A 22,279-nucleotide genomic window follows, 5' to 3' on the forward strand; every position below is an offset into this window, starting at 1 on the left:
TACTGCAGTTTAATAGACCCCAGTTTCGGTGGATTTGCAACAATAGTAGCTAAGGCCGCTCCTATTCCTAGAATGTACAAATTGAATAGGAACAGCACCAGCATGCAGCCCTGGCGCAGACCACGTGCCACATGAATTAATTCCGTATAGTTCCCCCTTTGATCCAATCTAACCTTCAAACGGGTATCTGTGTGTAGCTGTTCCAAGATATTGGCCAGATATTCAGGGCAGCCCCAATCCCTTAACATCTTCCATAAGCGATCTACACAATCAAATGCCTTTGTAATATCTAAAAAGGCCACATACAGACTGCGCTTTGGCTGGAGGCCTTGTTTGGTCAATAGGTGGATCAAGAAACCATGAAGGGATGTATTAGCCCCCTTTTCAAAGCCAGATTGATTAATGTCAAATTTCCCTGAACCGTCGGCTCAATGCTGCAAGGCACGCAATAAGAACCTCGAAGATCTTGTAAGAAGAGTCCAAAAGAGCGAGACAGCAGGAATTTATGGGATCCGCTCTGTCTCACTTTTTGAAGATCACTACAACTATTGCATCCTTCCACGTCGACAGAAATCGATGACTCGCCAGCACATTACAGAACAAGTGCCCATAGCAGTGGAGCCGTTTTTAAAGTCTGATTCGTGAGCCCATCCGGCCCAGAGGAGCGTTAACTTTTTTTCCCTCTTGATTGCCCACACTATATCTTCTGTATTGATTGTCAGCTCCTCCCAAGAGGAGAAAGGCACCAGTGCGACACAAGAAGCTACATCGGGATCCCTCGCCACGTTCACAAAGCCATATAATGTATTAAAATGAGCCTCCCATAAGGACCCCAAAATTGTCTGTGCTTGCAATGATACCTGAGTGTCTTGTCCTCGAATTTGCCGCCAATAATTCGCCTAAACTGTCTAGCTTAAGGCAAATAACATACTTTTTCAAAAAGATGCAGAGTGTAAGTACCTGCGGCCCCTTAGCCAATTTTATAAGTTTGTGTAAGTTTCGTTTCTGTAAATTTCCTTATCAATGTAAGAGCCAGAAGACCCAACTTTTTAGCTTTCCTGATGTCCTGTCTTAGTTTTCATTTTCTTATGCTCACTGCTATGTTGCAAGAGATTGGGATGTGACAATTTCTTGGTCAACATAGACTGGAGAATGAAGCCCTGCAGCAGAATAATCTGCAAAAGGAGCCAAACGTGTCTGCGGGAGGAGCGGGGGGGGGGGGCGTTTCATCCGTCCACAAAATATTGTTCTACTTTGACGTTAAAGCGATCAGTTATTTTAGGACTCCAAATGACCACTTGGTCTCGGGGTCTGATCTCGATAAGGGTCGGTGGCTGTGTCATAGAGCCCACACTATTAAACCCTACCCATGAAGTCGACAGCTGCGAGTGGTTGCTTCCCTGGCAACGTTTAACGTTCAAACCGTGAAAACTAGTCGCCATGAAGTCCCAAGTAAACACGTAGTCTAGTGTTGACCGATGACTACCACTAGACCAGGTGTACTTAGGCAGAATGTCCCTCTGTGTTCTACCATTTTATGGTATCAATTAGCATTTATCCAGAAAAGAGCAAACCAATCTCCCCCCCCGACGACTCTTCCGGGCAGAGCCTTGATTGTACCAGGCAGGATCTAAACATTGAGTTGATGTCACCCATGACAAGTCCAATTTCCTTAGAGACGCAATAAGATTCAGTGCACTTAATAATTGCAGACAAAAAGTCAACCAGACATGTTGAGGCACGGTTATAATAGACGTTTAGCACAATCAACAGCTTCCAAACTGAATCAATAGTGTCCCAACAAGTAAGTTTCATATCCGGGATGTCACCACACACCACTAGGAGATTTTCCACCCTGGAACCTGGCAAGAATCGCCAGGCACTCAATAAACCGCCAAAAGATCTTCCCTTTTTGGGCCGGCTCATGTAATAAGACAAAACCATCCACAACCAGGGTATCCATCATAAAGGTTTCTTGCAGACGGATTAGTTCGGCCCCATCCAAAAACTCTGTTACAACAAAGATGGTGGAACCCTCGCGTATTCCATGAATGCAGTCTAGTGGCCAAATTTCAATTGGAACCCTTTTGCCCTTGTTTGTGCTCTTCAAGGGAGTTGATCACATGAGCCCAATCATAAGAAACTGTACGCTTATTCTCGTTAATAAACCCTGAACCCATTGTACTGATGGCATCCACTTTAAAATTAATCAACAGGGGTTCACATGGAATAGAGTCAAGACCAAAACTGGAAGATTCTCTGACTAACAGGAAGTACGTCTTCACAGTCTTCAGTTAGCAAGTATCCCATGTTACCCAGCCAAGGAAAAATTTTCAACCAAACACATTGTATCCGGTAAATGATCAACCAGAAAATAAAACCACTCCAAACTGGAAGATTTTAGAAGAGGTGGGGAAGGTTGATTTCAGGAAGAACGTCTTACATGTAGAGGAGATCTGTACAATGCCTATGAGACTTTGGCAACTATCACTTCATGGCATTTGTCGCTCGCTAAAGTGGTGAGGCTGAGAAAGCTGAAAGGACTCTAGCACTGATGACTGCTGACCACTATGAAATGTACCAAGCACATTCATTTTTTTTTGTTTTAAATAAATTGATTTATTCATTCATAATGGCAAATACCAGTTACATTACCAGCAGTATCAATCATATAATTGCTTCATTGATGAATGCATTTAAACCATCTGGTATCGTGTCCCCTAACTTCAGTGATCATGAGTTTTATATAACACAATCCAAACCTTTAACAGTACCTTTCAACTCTCCCAACCCCCCTTCCCTTTCTCCCCCTCCCTAACCCCAACATATAGGGCTTGGTGTCATTACTCCGGGTGTGGATTCTCCTCTCTTTCTACACAGGTATAGTCTCGTACCATCTGTTTCCTTTGTTCAGCAGCCATGTACTCTCCTCAGTAGCATTGGTTTGTGGAAGCGACCTTCCCTATCCTTTTACATATTCATGAAAGGCCCGCCATACTGTCAGGAATTTCTGGTACTTTCCCTCTTTCAAGGCACATACTTTCTCTATAGCCATTATTCCCCAGATCTTACCCCACCACCACGCTATTATAGGACCTTCCACCGTTTTCCACCCCTGAGCTAGGGTCATTCGTGCTGCCATTAACAGATGAGTAATGAGGGTGGCGTTGCTACCACTTGCCGCATAAACCCCTTTCATTTCCGCCCCCAGCAATATCACCATTGGTGCATTTGGCAGTTGTGCCCCTGTAATCTCCTTTATATGCCCTAGGACCTCCTTCCAATATATTGTGGCTTTGGGGCATGACCACCACATATGACACAGATCCCCCTTGCCTCCACGTTGTCTCCAGCATAGGGGGGTAGTTTGTGTTCATTCCGTGTAACCGGTGAGGAGACAGGTACCATCTGTAACATTTTATATTCAGTTTCCTTTATAAGGCCATCTGCAAGTATCCCCAATCTAAGCTATCAAAAGTGCTTTATGTGTCAAACGCTGCTATCAAACTGTTGCCCAGTCCAAGTCCCCAGGTCTATTATGTCTATGGTCTATTTAATATTGTCATGCGTGTGCCTCCCTGCTGTAAAACCTGCTTGGTCCTTATGGATTACCCTGGGTAGTACTTTCATTAGTCTTGTTGCCAGCACCTTAACGTAAATGTTAGCATCGTTATTTAGCAGAGAGATGGGGCGGTAACTGGCGCAAACTGTGGGATCCTTTCCTGGTTTAAGTATTAGGACTGTAGTTGATTTCCTCATGTCCTCAGTGATCTTGCCTTTCTCCCTTTTTATATGGTTGAAAAGCTGTGTTAATGGAGCTAGTAGCTGGGACCTAAACATTTTATAATAGCCATTTCCTAGCCCATCTGGGCCTGGTGTCTTATTCCTAGACAAAGATGTTAGCGCGTCATTAACCTCTTGTACCGTTATGGAACCTTCAAAGTGTCCCAACCCTCGCTGGTTATTTGGGGTAATCGCAATGTCGACATACAAGTTGCTTGTAGCAAAGGGTTCATGCCTTCCTGTTTCAACAATCCTTCATGAAATCTCTCCATTATTTCCATGTTCCCCTCCTCTGCTACATATAGTTTCCCTTGTCCATTTTTAAGTTGGGCGATATAATTGCGAGATTTTTGTTTTCTTAATTTGGTGGCTAAAAAGTGATTGGCCTTCCCACCCTGGATGTAATATGTTTGTTTGGCATTTAGTAGTTTCTGTGCCAAGCGGTCTGCAACGTGTGTTTCTAGCTGGGCTCTAACTTTCCAGAGTGCTCTCACTGACTTTTGAGTCTGCCGTGCTTTATGCTGTGCTTCCACTTCCTTGAGCTCTACCTCAAGCTTCTTTGTAATGAGCCCTCTTTCCCTCACGTGTGCTGTGGCTTGTGAAGTAAATTCTCCCCGAACCACCACTTTCCCTGCATCCCATACTATCCTCCAGTCTGTTTGCCAATTATCATTATCTTTGAAGTAGTTATTGTTTTCTCCATGTGCTGTCTCAGTGCTATGTCTCGCAAAATCATCTCGTTCACTCTCCAGTATTTCTGGGTTTTCAACTTCTCTTTAGCCAATTTGATTTGAACTATCACTGGGGCGTGATCGGAAAGATATTTAATGTCTACCTTCACTACTTGGGGATCAATGTAGCCAATGCTAGAATCATATCTATTCTTGAGTATCCTTTATGTACTGCTGAATAATGGGTATATTCCCTGTCCTGCTCGTAGAAAAATCTCCATGTCTCTATTACCCCTACATCCCCAAAAAACGTCCCCACTGCCTGCCTATTTTTCCCATCCACAGCATTGGTCGGGGCGTTTTGTCTAATGCAGCGTCCATTACACAATTGAAGTCCCCTCCAATCACTAGCTCTCCGTCACACCAACCTCCCAGTTTCTGGAGTATCTCCCTCAAGTAAAGGTCTTGTTTCTCATTGGGGGAATATATTATAATCCATGTATACAGTTGATCCGCTAATGTACCCTTGAGCACCAGATGACTACCCTCAGTATCCTTATGTAGGAATTGTTTTGGGAAATTCAAACTGGCCCCCAACAAGATTGCCACCCCCTTTTTCTTCTTGATGCATAATATTGTTAAGGGAATGCCTTATGTGACATCCTCTGTTCATCTTCAGGAAGGAGGTGTGTCTCCTGCAGGAGCACTATCAATGCCTGGAGTTCCAAAAGTCTCCCTATTATGGAAGGGCGTTTAGCTGGCGAATTCAGGCCCTGTATGTTCAGGGTTATAATTTTCAATTCAGCCATATCCTGTGACTTTGAGTCTACATGTGCCTAATTTTTAAGCTTCTTCCCACTCCCTCATCCTCACCCGATCTATGCTCCAAACCATACAGCAACCTTTCCCCAACTCCCTGAACCCCAACTTCCCCTCCCCGTCCCTTCTTCTACCATTCCCCCCACCCCTGCCCTTTACCCCAACATGGCCTAGGTTCTCTTGAACCTCCCGAGTGACCCTCCGGATCAATAGGCCTTGTACAACCCCGGGCACTCCCCTCGCCAGGATATTTCCATGCCCTGATTTGAGTTCCAAGATGCCCCACACTCCTCCCTCCATCCGGGCTTACTCCTCACTTCAGCGCACTTACTAGTTAATCCTCCCTTCCCCGTCCTCATTACACTTAGTACACCACCATTAACCTATTATAGATGTATCATGCAAATGTTCCCTCCCCATGTCCCTTATTTCCTACGGGGACCTGACAATTTTATTTCCTTTCCATGCCTCTTTTCCGTCGACCATTCCCATATTCTGGCACCATCATTTGTTTTGACCCCTGCTGTACTCTGTCTTCATCCTCTTCCATCTTCATCAACGTCAGGCCTTCCTCACAAGTGGTGATTTGCTGCTGTTTGCCCTCCCATGTATCAGGAGACCGAAGGGAATGTCCATTTGCAGGCTATCCGTTTTGCAATTAGTTCCCTTGTGACTGGCTGCATCATTCTCCTCTTATGCAATGTAGATGGCGCCAAGTCTTGGTATAAATGGACCTGGGTCCCATTGATTGATACCTCTTGTTGCACTCTTGCTGCTCTAACTATCTCCTCCTTCATGGTGTAGGAGGTTAAGGCTACTAAAACGTCTCAGGGTCTTGTCCCTGGGTCCCTTTTCTTAGGTCCTATTCTATGCACCATGTCTATTAATACATCCTCAGGTTGCGTTCCGGTCAAGAGGCTGCTGAAGCAGTGCTGCGTTGCGTCTTTTAAATCACTGTCCATAACTGTCTCGCCAAGGCCCTTGACTCTAATATTAGATCGGCAAGACCTATTCTCAAGGTCCTCAGCCTGAATTTCCAGATTGTGCGTTGCTCTAGCTACTTGTTGGAGTAGGATGCTAATTTTGTTTCACTTCTCTGTCATCTCCGATAGGCCGTCCTCAGCTAAATCCACACCGTTTCCCAGCTCATTAATTTCTCTTCTGACCTCCTGGAGTGATGTCTTGAGCTCCTCTTTCATCTTCCCAAATTGCTCCTGGAGGGAGTCCATCATCCTACTTTCCATTCCTCTCAGTCTTATAACTCATCTTTATTTAATGCCATTGTGGACGGTTTTTCAGTATTGTCCTTTCCCCCTGCTCCTTTTGCCAGTTCAGCCACTTTTGGTTCTTCCTGTTGTTGCTGCCTCCAGCACCGCTCCATATTGTCCTCCTTGCAATCTTTTTGTTCCTTTAACTCTTGCCGGGGTTCTCCTAGGTTTAGTCCCTGGCATCTGGGGGCTGGCTATGTCAGCTCACATGCTCTCTGTGCCTCTCTATGGGATAAGGGGGAGTCCGGTATTCGGTTATCTCTGTGCAGTTATAAGCCAGCTTCACTGCGTTATATGTTGGCTTCCAAGTAGTCTCCGCTTTCAGTCTTCACCTCCTCTTATCTCCCCAGTCTCGTCACGACTACTCCTGGATAATTCAGGTGCCAGGCAGGGAACACGCCTATCAATGTTACCCCCTCTCGCATTCTCATTGGGGTGAATTTCCACGGGTTTCTCTGAGTCTGAGGGGGTCTAGGCTCAGATCTGTTGTCTCTCCTCTCATCAGCAAGTTATGGCACGCAAATGTGTTTCTCCAGTTAGGGCTTGTCTTCTGTCTGGAGCCTTCATCGGCTCCCTTTGACTCTTGTGCCCACTATCCTTTACCCCAATAAATTCCTTGCTCTCGAGTGCTTTCCTTTCCTGACTCGCCGCTCCCTCCGTCAGTCCTTTGTGCGCGCTGTGTTGGAGCCTACCCCAGCCCACCGGCTCTGCCTGCATTCCGACTGTGCGCTTTTAAGGTACCGAGCTCACCTCCACCATGTGTGTCTCCAATTCTCTTCTGTGCCCTCAGCGCTCTATCCCACACTGTCTTCCCTGTCCTTACTTGTAACGGGTTAGGCACCCTTTGCATTTTTTACATTGCTCCTTTCTGCTTCCTTTGCCGTTGTGTCCCCTCTCTGCTCCTTCCCGCTCTGCCACAACTCCTGATGGGCGGATCCAGCATTTTCTCCGGCCTCGATGCTGCACCCCAGCGGACTGCCGCTTCAGCTGCTGTCCCTCCTATCACGGCAACCACGTCCGATGTCCACCACGTTGTTGCCTGTGGTCTTCTCTGCCTGTCTTCCCTCTGCTACTTTGTTGACAGGCAAGCGTGTTCTCTCCCTCGTTCTGCCGCTTGAAACTTTCAGCGTGCTCTGCTGTGCGGTTCCCTCCGCGATACGGCTCCACTGTCTAAACCGGCAGCGAGGCCCGCAGCAGTTGGATTCAATGGAAAGAGCTCTTCAACAATATACCTTTTTTCCTCTGTGTGTTTTGGGAGTAGGGAAGATACTCAGTCCCCGATCTCTGTCATTGCTAATGTCCCCTTATATAGTTGCCCTGACGGAGCACAGAGACGTGCACCCCCTCGGACCAGTGGCCATCTTGGAATCCTCCCAAGCATATTCTTAGACTTCAGATTCATGCTAGTGAACCATTTCAAGATCAAGAGAGTAAAAGTCTGGTTTTCACCCATTACAATTAACACTATATGCACAGCGGATTAGGGTAGACCCTGCACAAGTCTGTTCCTTGAAGAAGGCAGGGTCCTACTATCTCCATGGTTGACAAAGAAATCTTTCATGCAGCCCCTCCATTCTCTGAAATAAGAGTCAAAAATAAAAGCTGCCGTTGACCTAGTGGGGTAGTCTGATTATGATGGCATGCTTTTCCTCCAGAAGACACTCAACCCTTCCTCTCCACCCCATCTATTCTCCACTTCTGTCGCTCCCCTTTCTGCACTCCATCTCCTGGTCTTATCCTGCTTTCTTCCACTTTCTATCCTTAGCCTCCAGCTGCCTTTTGATCTTATTCTCTTCCATCAAATCGCACTTCTCCCAATATATTCCTCCTTCTCCTCCTTCATTTCCTTTCCTCCTTTTCCTTTCCTTCTTCATTCCTCCCAACTTTAACCTTTAATTGCCCCGAAGTTTCCTCCAAGTCCTTCTCTCTGATCATTCGGTCTTTCTACACTTCCACCAACCTCACCCAAGCACCTATCACGGTCAATTGACTCTGCTGTCTTCTTCTAGCCCTCCCCTACTTGCCTAGAAGATTCCCTCCACTCCCATTGGTTACCTGAGTAAGCTGCTTCCCTGGGCCAATCCCTGTCTGAATTTCTTAAACTCTTATGGACCTTTTAGCCCTACTTTACAGCCTTCATCTTTGCCATGCAGCCCCTATGGTTGGTGGTTCTGTGTCTCCCTTTCGCTCAATAAGTCGCTGATCCAACAGGGCTCGGGATTGTTCCTAGGTCTCCCCTGTTCTTGGGCTGCGTCCTACTTCGTGGCAGCTGCCCCATTGTTTCCCTGTAGCAAGGCTGGTTTGTGGGGTAGGTTTTGGATCTCCCATTCAGCTCCTGAAGAGGGAAGGCTAGTCCATTGATCTCTGAGCAACCATTATGTTCCTACTGGCCTGGTCCTATCTGTTGGGCACAGGTGCATTGTGGTACTCGTAGGTTTTCTCATAGCAGTGCTGCTTCCAAGGAACTATTATCTGTAACGAGTGTCTGAGGAGTCTGGTGTATTCTGGTTGTCGTAGTCTCTCGAGAATCATCTTGCCGGGAACAGAGGGTGATGGGCATCGGTTCGGAGGAACAAGCACCGATGTGCATACACCTCCCCAGACATAGCATGGAAAGGGGTCCCTCTTCCCTCCGCCACACCACATCTGTGGTAGGTCTGATTCTGGCATTGTCCTGGTAGGTCACCCACCCCAGTTTTAGAGGGGTCCTCGGCCCCTTGATAGGGGCATACCCACCCATGATCTTGTCAGAGGTTCAAATGTATGTTTTTTTTTTTTAATATTTTTTTTAAACAATTTTTATTTAGGTCAGTTGAATACGCTGCAAGGGATAGGGATATGGGGTAAAATGGCACAAGCTAAACAAGGCTGTAGACTATTACCCACATATGGGGACCAATGAATACACTTGTAATGTCCCCAGGTAGTCTCTGGATGTCATTTGTTACTCCCTTGGGTGAGGTCTTCTACTATTACAATTTACAGTGATAATGCAGGTTTCAGTTTTATGAGTGCTTAGTGTATATGCCAGTTATTATTTCTAAGTTAAAAATGGTGGAAGTGGTGGGGGTCCCAGCTTTTCGATCACATGGAATACACTAGAACTATTAATGAAGATTTTTCTTTTTTGCTGGAATTTTGTGTCTTTCACTTTTCCTTTGAGTAAATTAGGTGCGTTTAATCCTCACTTACCATTGTAAGTCTTCATTTCTTTTGTAAGCCTTGGCATTCCCTGAGACTTCCAGGACAAGAGGTATCCCTGTACCCCATTTTCTCGTCGCTGAATGAGTTCCCAACAGTGTTTGCTGCAGATTGATGGCATTGTTTTCTTTTTACATGCAGACACTACTGGTTATTCTTTCACCGGCTCTGCCTGGAAGCCCTCTGCCGACTGCTGTCCTCCAGAGGGTGAAGCCCTGTCTTTCTTTGACCAGGAGAAGCCTGCTGAAGGTGTTTAACTTCCTTGGATCAGCAAGCACAGTTGATTTTTGGTCTTCCACAGCGTGTCTGTGCTCTCCTTATTCTCCTGCAGCTGAGTGCTGCTCATCCTGAGAGGTGCCTCTTGTTGTGCCTTAACCCGAGATGCTTTTGCATGCCACTCACAATTCTTGCTCATTCTGCTGATGAGCATCTTTCTTGGTTACCCTGCTGTGGCCTTTCCTCATTGGGCTAGACTGGCTGGTTGGCTGTACTGATGCCTTCTATTGCCAGCTGCGTGGGTTACCTTGAAACTGCTCCACATCAGCTGGCCCTTCATCTTTTGTTTGCTCGAGATTTTTCTTCATCGTGGACCTCAAAGTAATGGCCCTATTTACTCCTGGGACTCCAGTCACAAACAGGAACCGGAACCGATGTCTGACCAGACACAATCACCATAGTGAAACTAGCCCCTGAACCTGTAACTCCTCCGGACGTCCACAGCATCAGTCATTGATGTGAGCAGTCTTCACCTGGATTCTTAACCGCCCCTGCCCCTCAAACAAGTCACTGGTCAGCCACTGTTGGGCTGCTAGATGAGTTTACATACCCATTTTGAAAGCCCCCTTGACCACTGTGTTTTTCTAGTGCTACTTGAGGACCTACTGTGCAGCCCTCAGGTTTCTGGGCTAGAAGTCTCTCTTAAAGCAATATTGTCAGGAGGTAAAATTGATGTTTGTCTTTAGCCTTAACATTCCTACACAAAATGGTGTATTTGTGTGTTAGTACATTTTCCTTATTTCTGTCAATACGTTTTTCAGATAATTGTTGATGCAACTCATATGACTGCCATACAAACGCTCCCAACCCTTGTTGGGGGCCCTAGGGAAGTAAACTGAAGGGCTTTGCCACTGTGGGGAGTCTGTAATGAGTCAGACACAAGTTTGCTATGTTGTTGTTTAAAGACTTTTATTGAAATTGAAGGGCTTGTGGGAAAGGACTCTCTGACCGCTGTAAAGGAGGTATACATTACTTAAAGGTTTCTTCAAGGATAACGTTCTTGGTTCCTGAGGGTAGCTCCCTTCCCCTGAATTCTTTATTCCTTGAGGTTTTCATATGCTGGTGTTCTCTGGACTTCTTAAGGATAAAGGTATTTGTTCCAGTGGTTTGTTCCCTTCCTCTGAATTACTCTTTTTCTTGAGTGTTTATTCACCACATTTCTTTGGACTGTTGAGGATTCTAATCGGGCGTCACACCGGACCAGGACCCTTGCCCTTAGCCTTGGATGAAGTGCTAAATTAGAATGCTTTTTCTTTATTTCCTAAAATTCAGATTGCGCTGGCACCCAACCAGTCTCACACCCCCTTTTACAAATACCCCGGGTCACAATGGACCATGAACCAAGGCCGGTTGGTGGGAATACAATATTTATTTTAAATTCAAAGAAAATCACAACATTTTAATATTGGGCAGCAGTCACCAATGTGGTGATAATTACAATGTAAACTGATGAAATACACTTGGTTGACCTACTACTAGAACATATCCAAAGCACAGATGAATAGGAGCAATTTCACTGTTCGTGTAGATGGCACCCGAGTTAAGATTTCGCTCTGCAATGCTCCTTCAAAGCAGCAAGGCGTCAGGGATACTATGCAGCAAACAGAATGAAAATCCGACCTTACCTCACGAAATGGGAGGCAAAATTGGTTTGAAAACCTTTGCAATTGCATAAATGACACTCGGAATTGCTAAATAATTTATATGTGTGGTTAAATAAATGGGGTAAATATGATTTCTAACAGTATCAGCGATGTAAGAACACTAGCAACTACAAGGCAAGGTATTAACCAAGGTTATACAGTTAAAAAGTGAACTGGAAAGTAAGAACACAGTGCAGCCAAAATTACATGTTGGAAAGTTGCATTTTCTGCTGTTTTACCGTTTTAAATGTCAACACGGTATTGGAAAGAAAATGGGGGAAATTGATAGAATCGGATTGCGGTTTTTAGGCTAGGTGGTAGATGGACATCACAGGGATAATATAGAAGTGAAAGAGTGACTCCAGCTGAATAACCGGATGAGATTTTCAATGTGGAAGGAGATTCGGTTTTGGGAAAATTAAAGCAGTTAACAGAGAAAATCGGTTTGGAAAGAAAGGACAAGTTTTACTTAAACTAGATTATCAAGAAGATAGCGCTGCTCTTGAAACAGGTTAAGCGGCCGTCTTAACCCCCTTCACGCTGCGTGTCTCTTTATGTGGAAATTAATGAAATTATTAAATATGACTAAGGACTTGTGCAAGACAGCAATGAATGGAAGAATTGCGCTAACACTTGAAAATCAAGGAACAGAATACACAGAGGATTCAGACTATCTTCAACAAGTTATCAGGTTATGAATGGGATTACTTGGAGATTTGAACAAAGACATGGTATCACAATAGGGTATACTAGGTGTTGCTATGGGATGGGGTAGAACTCACAATCAGCGCTGGAGTTTGGGATTTGGGATAGCCAACTGGGTTTTCTGGACTCTAGGCAATATCTGGTCACTGCAGAATCTCCTGGCAAAACACAGCTGGGCAAAGGTCTGGTCCCAGCACAGCGATGCCTCAGCTGGATGGAGCGGGTGAGCAGGGCAAGCAGGCGGCACTGGAGAATCCCAAAGTGGGCTCAGCCACCTTTCCCCTTTCTCCCTGAATTTAGTGGGATTTTGTTATGGTGTTTAGTGCTGACGGGTGGTTCTGCCTGGATAGGAGGGCCTGAACCAACTATCCCTTTTCTGGCAGTGGAGTCTGGAATCTGCAGGATGAATCTGGAATGTTTAGATATGCAGGATGCAGAGGAGCTGGAAAATTCAGAAGCAAGTGACTCTGTGAGCTCCCCCACCTTTTTATAAGGTGGGTGACATCACAGGATTATACGGTGGGGCAGCCTTTGGCTGGGCATACCTCTAACAACTGGATTGGTCAGGGGCGATTGTTACTGCCTTCCTGTCAGCCAGTTGAACTTCAAGGACATGACATCAATTTTTATGGTGTGTGTTTACTATGCCCAGGCCCTCCCAGTTTTGCCAAAAACCAGTTTTGACATAAATTGCACCTTTTTTAATTTTGTGGCACTTTTGAAACTTACATGGGCAGATTACATATTTCACACAGAGCATGGCAGTCCAACTCCCAAGTTTGTAGGACTTTGTTTCGTCCGTCTAATAATTTTTCATCATTTTCAGTGAGAAACATTTTACCTAAAATTCTATAACTTTATACATGTGTACATATTATCAGAAGGCATGTTAGAATTGAATTTCAAAGTGGCACCATATACACTTTACTCGGAGTATCCAATTTTCTGCCATTTCTGTCCCCAACATGCTATGGACAGTCACAATATCTTGTTTTAAAGCCACAAAAATTACATTTAAACTGTTATACTTTTACATTCCTGCATGATCCGGTTGCAGAGATAAGTATTACAAGTTTATTCATAAAATAGTATTTTGAGCCAGATTGCCAGCATTGTCTACCAAATAAGGGCATACATCCAAATGTTGCTCTGGAGTGGCCTTTGAGGCTCCCCAGTTTAATGTTATGGGGAGGTGTTACTTGAGTTTTCACACGTATGTGTCCCAGAATCTATTATAACAGGCTTGAGCCCAGACACAAAGTCTGGCGATCATGTCATATGCTTCCTCTTGGTCAATTCAGAGTTTCCAAGGGTTGACCCCTTTTGCCAGCATGCAAATGTCCTTTGAAGCCAAGCAGCAACACCTGTTCTGTGGCTTCCCCAGTAGAGCAAATTTATTTATTTATTATTTTTTCTCTGAGCCAAAAGCAAGGCTGTTGGAATAAAACATATTAGATTTCAAACAACCCCCCCCCCCCCCTTACATTTCTAGGCAAGGACAGGGCCTTATTCAACATTACACTTTTAAAACAGACATGTTTCCTGTTTGCAAAAAGCAACTATTTTTACACATGGTTAATTCTGCTGGGATATCACTTTCAAATGCGGCCTTCTTACATCCATTTTCTGAATCTTTCCAAAGCCCCAGTCATGTTTCTAATCCACAGGCATCTGTCCAAATAAAGATCCCTTGAAACTGACATATGCACAGAGATAAAGGGTTTCTTTTGAAGAGTTTATCTGGGATATGTTGTAGCAAAAGTCGAGCGTTTTCCCGTACGGCTGGGAGTAAAGTTGTTTGTGATTTTACAGATTATTCCTGCCACAGCCTGTTATTCAGTGAGAAATGCTTTCTTTTGCTTGGGCACAACCTGAATATGGCTGGGCATAGCTGGGTCTCACTAGATCAGGACTGTGTATTGTTGAACAGATGAAAAAGGGCATCAGGGCGGCATCATTTTAAATGCAAAACATTTACTTTTTCAATGGGAAATTCTGAGCTAGCAGCAAAACGGTGCTGCTTTTCAACTCTCTCTCCTTTGGTGCACATCAGGAAACACACTGGCAGCCTTTCTTCGTGTGTTCCCAGTTCCATCTTGCCCATAGGTGCTTGGCAAGGACAGCACAGCCATTATTTTGGTGACTGCAAAACGCAGTTTTTAAGGCATGACGATAGTGCTCAACAGTGCCAGCGCAGCCATTTTGCTGGTAACTGCTGAAGTGCAGATTGGTGATGGAGGGGAATTCTGCTGGGTGGGTAAATGTACTTGGCTAAGAAAGGCCCAGAGATTGTGAAAGGTCTTGTGGGGTACAACACATGGACCATAACTATGTAAATTCACCATTTTTGTCTTTTTCAAGAACTGGTTTTTGGGCTTCTCTTGGTCAAGTGCAATATTTGCACACAAAACCAATTTAGCATCAACAGTGCCTTTCAAGAACAATTCTTTGGGATTTTTGTTTGGGCCAAGTGTAACACTTGTGCACAGAACACAATCCTTTTAATTTGCCTGGCATACTCTTGTTAGGCAGAAACCTGTGCAGTTCCCTCTGGGACCACTGCAAGAGATTTAGGACTACAGGTGTTTGCAAGTAAACCCACTTGGTAGCAGTCTGTACCACACAGATTCACTTGGTAGCTGTGGCTGAGCAGTCGGACTTCCCTCAAGAAGAGTTAGGCAGTATACAGAATATTCACAATAGGTCAAGAGAACACAATCGAATAAGTAAACACTGACCAGGGCTTGGTGTAAAAGAGATAATTATTTATTTAAACATCTAGAAAAACACACAGGCCCTAATAGTAAGCAATTCAAAAACACGGTCACTAAAAGATATACACTCCCTTAAAAGAATATTAGACAAGTCTTAAGTAAAGCCCCACTTATTTTCAGACAGCGGTGAGCGCTTAACGTAGATGGCACTCTAATAATTCGTTTTAAAAAGGGAGAGAAAAGCAGAGAATAAATTGAAACAGATCCCAACACTTTTTCACGAACACAACAAGAGAGGAAGGCAAAGTAACACAGTGAATTCAGAGTCAGTAGTTCGGATCCGCGTCAAGAGGATCAAAACGAAAGGTGTCCAAGGTCACACGGTTGCAGTGCACAAAAGTCTTGTAACGGTTCAAAAAGGAGTTGGACCAAAGAAAGGGACCAGTTAGAGGGTCAAGGCGGCCAGCCCAGTCCAGAAGGTTAAGGGGTTATTATTACCTTGTAGCAATCTTTAGAAAGGGAGGCCTGGCGGACACAGTACCTTAAAGTGGTGAGAATACTCCAGCAGGGGCAGTTCTTCCTGCCAGCGGATGCAAGTTGGTGCTTCGTCCGGGGGAAGAGTGGATCTCGTCGGGGAGGAAGACAGGAGTCTGTTGCACTGCCAGGGAAGAAACCAGCCGCAGAGTTTCTCAGGTACAAGGAGCGGTCCGTGGATTCACAGTCCAGTGGTAAGTGGCTATCCGGCTGCCAGGGTGCTCGGCAGGGGCAATTCGACCATAGACCGGTCTGGGATGGGAAGAGAAGAAGGTAAACTATTTGTGCCCACCAGTCAGGGGAAGAAGCCTCTCCAGCCCGGAGATCTTCTCTGTCGTCGGGAAGTGGTGAGTCGGTTCCGCAGGGCTCCACCGGTGGTGTCATCATGGTAGGTCGGCTCAGCTTCTCCCTCGTCGGATTCTCAGGTCCTGTGGCGACTTCTGAAGTTCCAGTCCCCAAAGCCCTGCTTTTATGCAGCATTACCCCCATTCACTCCGCCTAGCTGTCAATCAAACATGCTAAGTGGTGAGCCGGCCGGCTCACCACTTTGGCCAATCACACAAGAGTGCGACTTGAGTTACCAAGGTAACTCCGTCCAGTGTGCCCAAACCCCCTCCCGCACCCCCTGTGGTACCCAGACAGGATGGCACCACTTTTGGAGGCTTCTGTGGAGAAGCCTGCCAAAAAGTGGAACAAAGGGCTCGACTTGGGTTGGAGTCACAGAAGAGAACACAAACGCCATTTTAGAATCGAGTTCTGGCAAAAAATACCAACCGGTGAATTAATAATAATTAAATAAACCGGCGGTATGTTCGCGGCTATAGGAATTAAATAATTAAAGTTGGTAGCCTCGAACAATGGGAAAATCCCATAGAGATATATTCGCGGTTGAATATAAAAAGTAGTATCCACTGCCACCAGCCAAAACTCGATCATGGGGGACGGAGACATGCCTCCTCGACTAACAGACCCCGGGGCAATCGAATTGCCCCGACCAGTACGTCCACAATATGATGGTTTGTACTGGTTTCTGTTAATAATTTGGGACTAGTAAAGCCAATGGTGACTTTACATGCCCTGGGAGACAGTAGTTAGTCCAAGGGTATGGAGTCTATGGTGGGGTGTCACTATGACACCCCTGTGTTACTGCACGGAGGGTGCTGTGTAACACACATAGGAAAAACACATGAGGCCCTATGGAGTAAAGGACCCCGTAGCCCATAAAACACATAAACAGTCAAAGGAACACCATGAATCATGTCCAAGAGTGGGAGGAAAAGAGTCTCACTCTTGGCAGTAGAAAAAAACAAACTCCAGCAATCCAGCAAAGCTGCTGTGGGACTCACTAGGTTAGGAAATTCAGCCTAAAGAGAGAATTCTCCCTAACAACTCCCCTGCTAGTACCTCTCTTTTATACACTTGAAATTGCCTGGTGAACTCTCCTGCCAGGACGTCTAATTCACTCTTCTTGAGACAGCCTGGTGTACTCTCATTCCAGGAATTCTGATTCTCTCCACACACTCCCTGCCAGCCATACGCCCCTGCCAGGGTTTCTGTTCATTTGGGTGTATCGCTGCTCCCAAAGTTGTCTGTATATAGTATTCGACAATGTATCTTCCTGATATTGTATCTTCTTTCTGCTTTGTTCGTATTGACACAGTGTACATTTACACATTAGAAAGGGGTTTATTTGTGACTCAAATTCCTTTCTTTTCATTTGTACATCTCTTTTCTCTTTCTCATTTAAGTAACTTTCAACTGTTCGCACTTTACGTGTTCGCCTATATGCCCCGGTGCCCCTGTTGTTTTTTTCAGAGGACTCGCCAGTTTCTGTTGGCATGGAATCTGCTCTCTCGGTTGGGCGAGTAAGGATTCCCGTCTGTTTCCCTCTCGCGGTCTTCTTTCATTCGCTCGCCGGTCCTCGGTGAGATCCTCCCAACACACCTCCTGTCCTCTTGGCTCCGGTAGGCGAAATGTTGTTCCCCTGCGAACACCCAGGAGTTCTTCTTCAGCTCCTGGCATTCCTGCTGTGACCCTCGGTTCAGAGTTTCCTTTCTCATCCTGTGGTGAGCCGCCTGACTCCACCACACCAGTCCTGACTTCTCAGTTGCCTGGTTCTGGTGGAGAGGTGAAGCCCTCTCGTGCCAGTCGCCAGTCGAGCTGCCTCCCATTCCCTGTTCGAGCTGCTTAAATTTCCTGGGCACATTAGAGCACCAGCAAACATTGGAGCGCTCGCTAGGTTTGCATTCTCTTTTGCTCCACGTTGGTCAATCTTTCTTCTTCTTTATCCTAGTATTTTGTGAATTCTGGGAACGGAAGTCCATTGTGAATTATTGACTTATGGAATTCGGATAAGCATTTTCAACAGGTTTTGATGGCAAGTTAGTTCTGATTGATTGGCAAGTGGATTTGAAAGAAGTGATTTTATCACATTGGCAAATTAGACCATGGTTAGAAGGTTGGTCAGTAGTTTTGGTAAAAGCGTTTTCCCTGCTCTTTATAGGAAATGGAGTGGATACTTGACAATAGGCCAAAAGGTTTTCAGACATGGGAAAATTGGGGATACCGTGTCTCGTCCAATGGAGCCGCGACATCTTCCATGAGGCTGTCTCCTCTCATGTGATCCTTCCTCATATAGGCACCCCCAAGGTCAGGTTCAGGCAGTGGCTGCTGTCTTCTGGCCACGTCGGAGGAGGTCCATGCTGGGAAATCATTGTTTTCTAGTTAGGGCTTCAACATGAGTCTTCCACCGTGTCATGGTGAGCATAATCAATAGTCTAACGCAGAGCCAATGACATTCTTTGGGTCCTTAAGCACTCTGCCCAGAAACACAAACCTAGGGTTTGGTCAAGTAAAATAAATGCAATATAAAAACTCCATTTATGGAAGCCATCAGTTGTTTCTAAGGATGAACCATCACTCTCCCACCAAAAAGCACCCAAATGTTCCTCCCTCTGGCCAAGAAAGACTTCATCTTAATCGAAGGAGGAATGGCACCTCTTAGTGAAAGAAAATCGCTATTTGCCCAGGGCAGAGTGAAGGAAGGGTATTGGGGGTTGAGTCTCATGCCTTTGAAGACCCAGGACCTTGGTAGTGGGTGTTCCGTTCTGCTATTTGCCTGCACTCAACACTGTTATCTATGCCCAGCCCTGTTTTGAAGTGCTACGCTGAATAAGGTTTGATATGCTACACTGTGTTATGTTATGCTACGCCATGTTCTGTTTTAAGCTACATGTTTGTAATGTCTTGCTCTGCAGGGATCAAAGTGTTATTTTCCTTAACCTAAATGCATATTAACTAGAATCCACAAGTGCTAGTGGGGAGGAAGGATAGCTTGCGGCAACGCGTTTGTCTTGGAAGCAAGACAACGCAGCGCAACACAGGTTTGAATCCCGATCCCACGTTTAGAAACCACTCCTGGTATTAAGCACGTTATTAAAGAAAAATTATAATCTTTTTATTACTGTATGTACATACTCATTCAATGCTGTCTGTTTCCTTCTATACTAGGTGGTTAGTTCATGTTCTGTTATGTGAGGTTTCATTATAATGTTTTGCTTTACATGTCTAATTTTTAAGTGCTTTTGAAGGAGCCATAAAACAGCTGACAGCAACCCCTAAATGCGTAAATGAATCATAAGGTAGACGTGGAAATCTAATCTGTTAACTAGACCAAACAACCCTGATTTGACCTAACATGGCAGGAAGGCTGGAATATGTAAATGAACTCCCATAAGTGCTCAGCCTCAGAGGATTCCTGACTCACACATCCATATAATAATTACCTTAAAGGTCCTAGCAGGACTCTGGAACCTCCAGGAAGGCTGAAATGGGTTTTTGCTCCCAAGGAAGCTGTGGTTGAAATCCCACCCTCTGTTAAATGTGCCCATATTTCCTTCAAACTTTCCTATTTATAGAACCTGGCCGTTCGGGGCTTAGGGGAGTAACTAGAGGGGTGAGTTTTTCTTCATGGTTTGCCTCACCTTGACACTGTGGAAAGATCAAAGTCTGGCCATAGACTGGCTTTGTATCCTTAAGCTCTTTGCGCACAAGCCGGGACATAAATGAGTAAATGGTAACCACGACATAAATGACTAAACCAAAAAATTGAGGCTTTATTGGCTTGTTTTTCAGGGAGCTTTTGCAAACTTGTCAGTTTCGGATTTCTGATGTACAACCCATCCCAAATGTTATGTGGAGGGGTTAGGGGAATTTCCAAAACATTGTTTCTAGGAGACCTAAACCTTGGATATAATGATAAACTTGACAAAGAAGCTACCACTCTCGCCAGAAACCTCACAGATCTAGGATTCACACAGATAGTTACTGCCCCAACCCATAATAAAGGCCGTATCTTAGACTGGGTGGCTGATCACAACTGTGTCTCCACCCTCAACTCCAACACACCCTTTCCATGGTCTGATCACAACTGCCTTCAATTCTGCATCCCCATATCCTCCTACTCCAAACCACTTATACCAGCACTGGCCATGCTAGCCAGAAGTGCCAAAAAACTTACAGCAGACAATATACGTCCCCTTCTCAACATCCCTTGCCTAGCACCCCCATTCTCCTCCGACCCCAGCATTCTAGCAGAGATCTTCAAAGACACCCTCACCCATGCCATCAACGCTGCAGCCCCTCTTGAAAATAAAAAAGAAAATAAATTGTTTCACTCCAACTCATGGTTCACGGTGGACTTATTAAATCTTCGCCAATGCAAGCGCCAAGCCCTCAAAACATGGCAGGCCAATCCCTGTGATGCCACCAAAGTAGACTTTCTCAGTATCTCTAAAAAATACAAAAATGCCATATTCAAGGCGAAATCAGAAACCTACAATAAACGTATCATGGAAGCCAACTCCCACTCAAAAGAGCTTTTCACCATCTTTAAAGAGCTCACTATCCCCCCAATCTGCACAGATGAGATTGTTAAGGATGAGGCCTGGTGCAATAGCATTCAAACCGCAATGTTAAATAAAATAGACCTTCTTCAAAATAAAATAGCAGAACACTTTAAGGCTCTGCACCCCCAACAGACTCTCTCTGTCATTACCGCCAAAGATGAGCACACCTCCAAATTCAATTTCTCTCCAATCACTGAGTCGGATACTCTCCACATCCTCAAACAGCTCAAACCATCTCAATTCAAAGGCGATATATGCCCCCCAACATCATTAAAGAGTGTGCGGCACCCCTCGCACCGATCATCACAGCATTCATTAACGCCTCATTCAAGACGGGCAAAGTCCCTGACAGCCTTAAAGAGGCGTGGGTGCGCCCACTCTTAAAGAAACCAACCCTGGACCCTGCCCAACCTAATAATTATCGGCCCATTACTACGGTTCCATTTCTCCTAAAAATCCTAGATAAAGCTGCACACATGCAGATACAGGCCTACCTGGAAAACAACTCTGTCCTAGGTAAAAGGCAGTCCGGATTCCGCAAAGGTCATGGCACTGAAACCGCCTTACTAGATCTGAAGAATCAAATTACCCTGATCTTAGATAAAGGCAAGCTGGCCCTTCTGCTTCTCCTAGACCTCTCGGCGGCATTTGATTTAGTCGATCACGCCATCCTCACGAACTATCTCACTCAGGCCGCACATTTCTCCAAACAAGCCACAAATTGGATCACCGCCTTCCTCGAAGGTAGGGTGATGAAAGTGTTTTCCAATACAGCCAACGCAGAGCCTACCACCATCGGGTATGGAGTCCCTCAGGGCTCATGTACGGCTCCCACCCTCTATAATCTTTTTACCAAACCTCTCTTTGATAAACTGGACGCACTCGGGATCACATACACCAACTACGCTGACGATACCCAAGTACTCCTCTCGCTCACAGGACTCTACCACCAGGACACAGCCACCCTCCAGAATATATACGCCACCATCCAAGCATGGATGGCCACAAACGGTCTATGTCTTAACGGAGATAAGACCGAAATGCTCATCCTTGGCCAAAAATCCACTCTCACGAACCTCGACCCACTCTTCACCAACTTCTGCAAAGACAATTGTGTCATCCCAGTTCTACCTTCTATTAAAACACTAGGAGTCCACATTGACGCATCACTCTCCATGGACAAGCAAGTCAACTCCATTGTCTCTGCCTCCGCCCTGAGCACTAAGCTCATTAATGCAATCAAACCTTTCCTAACTAAAGATAATTGCCTATCCATTGCCAGAGCCACCATTGGAGCCAAACTAGATTATTGTAATGCGCTATTGGCTGGCACCTCCAACTCCAATCTCAATAAACTCCAAACAACACAAACTAATGCACTAAGAGCAGCCCTCAATATACCTAAAAGGGACCACATCGTGCAAGCCAGAAGGGAAGCACACTGGCTACCTGTTAAAGAGCGCATTACATTCAAAATACTTACCACCACACACAAATGTATTAACCTGTCTGCACCTTCATACCTGTCTGACACGCTAGTCAGATCTCACTCCACTAGACCAACGAGACAATGCCACACCAACCAACTTAGGGTCCCACGCATCAAACGAGCTAGAGCAGGTGGAATAAGCTTCCCCTACATCGCCCCTAAGCTATGGAACGCATTACCTAGCACGCTCAGAGCAGAAACCTCTCTCACTGCCTTCCGAAAAAAACTGAAAACCACCTTGTTCAACTAACTCCTCCAACGTCATGTCT

The 22,279-nt window shown here is 45.4% G+C and overlaps 1 protein-coding gene across 5 annotated transcripts in view; it reads left to right on the plus strand.

Moving 5' to 3' along the window:
* Positions 1-22,279, plus strand: part of LOC138481145 (zinc finger protein 25-like) — a 639,663-nt gene that overhangs the window by 104,159 nt on the left and 513,225 nt on the right. The window lies entirely within an intron of this gene.

This window comes from Ambystoma mexicanum, chromosome 5p (genome assembly GCF_040938575.1).
Source record: "Ambystoma mexicanum isolate Mex_15411 chromosome 5p, UKY_AmexF1_1, whole genome shotgun sequence".
Taxonomy (NCBI): domain Eukaryota; kingdom Metazoa; phylum Chordata; class Amphibia; order Caudata; family Ambystomatidae; genus Ambystoma; species Ambystoma mexicanum.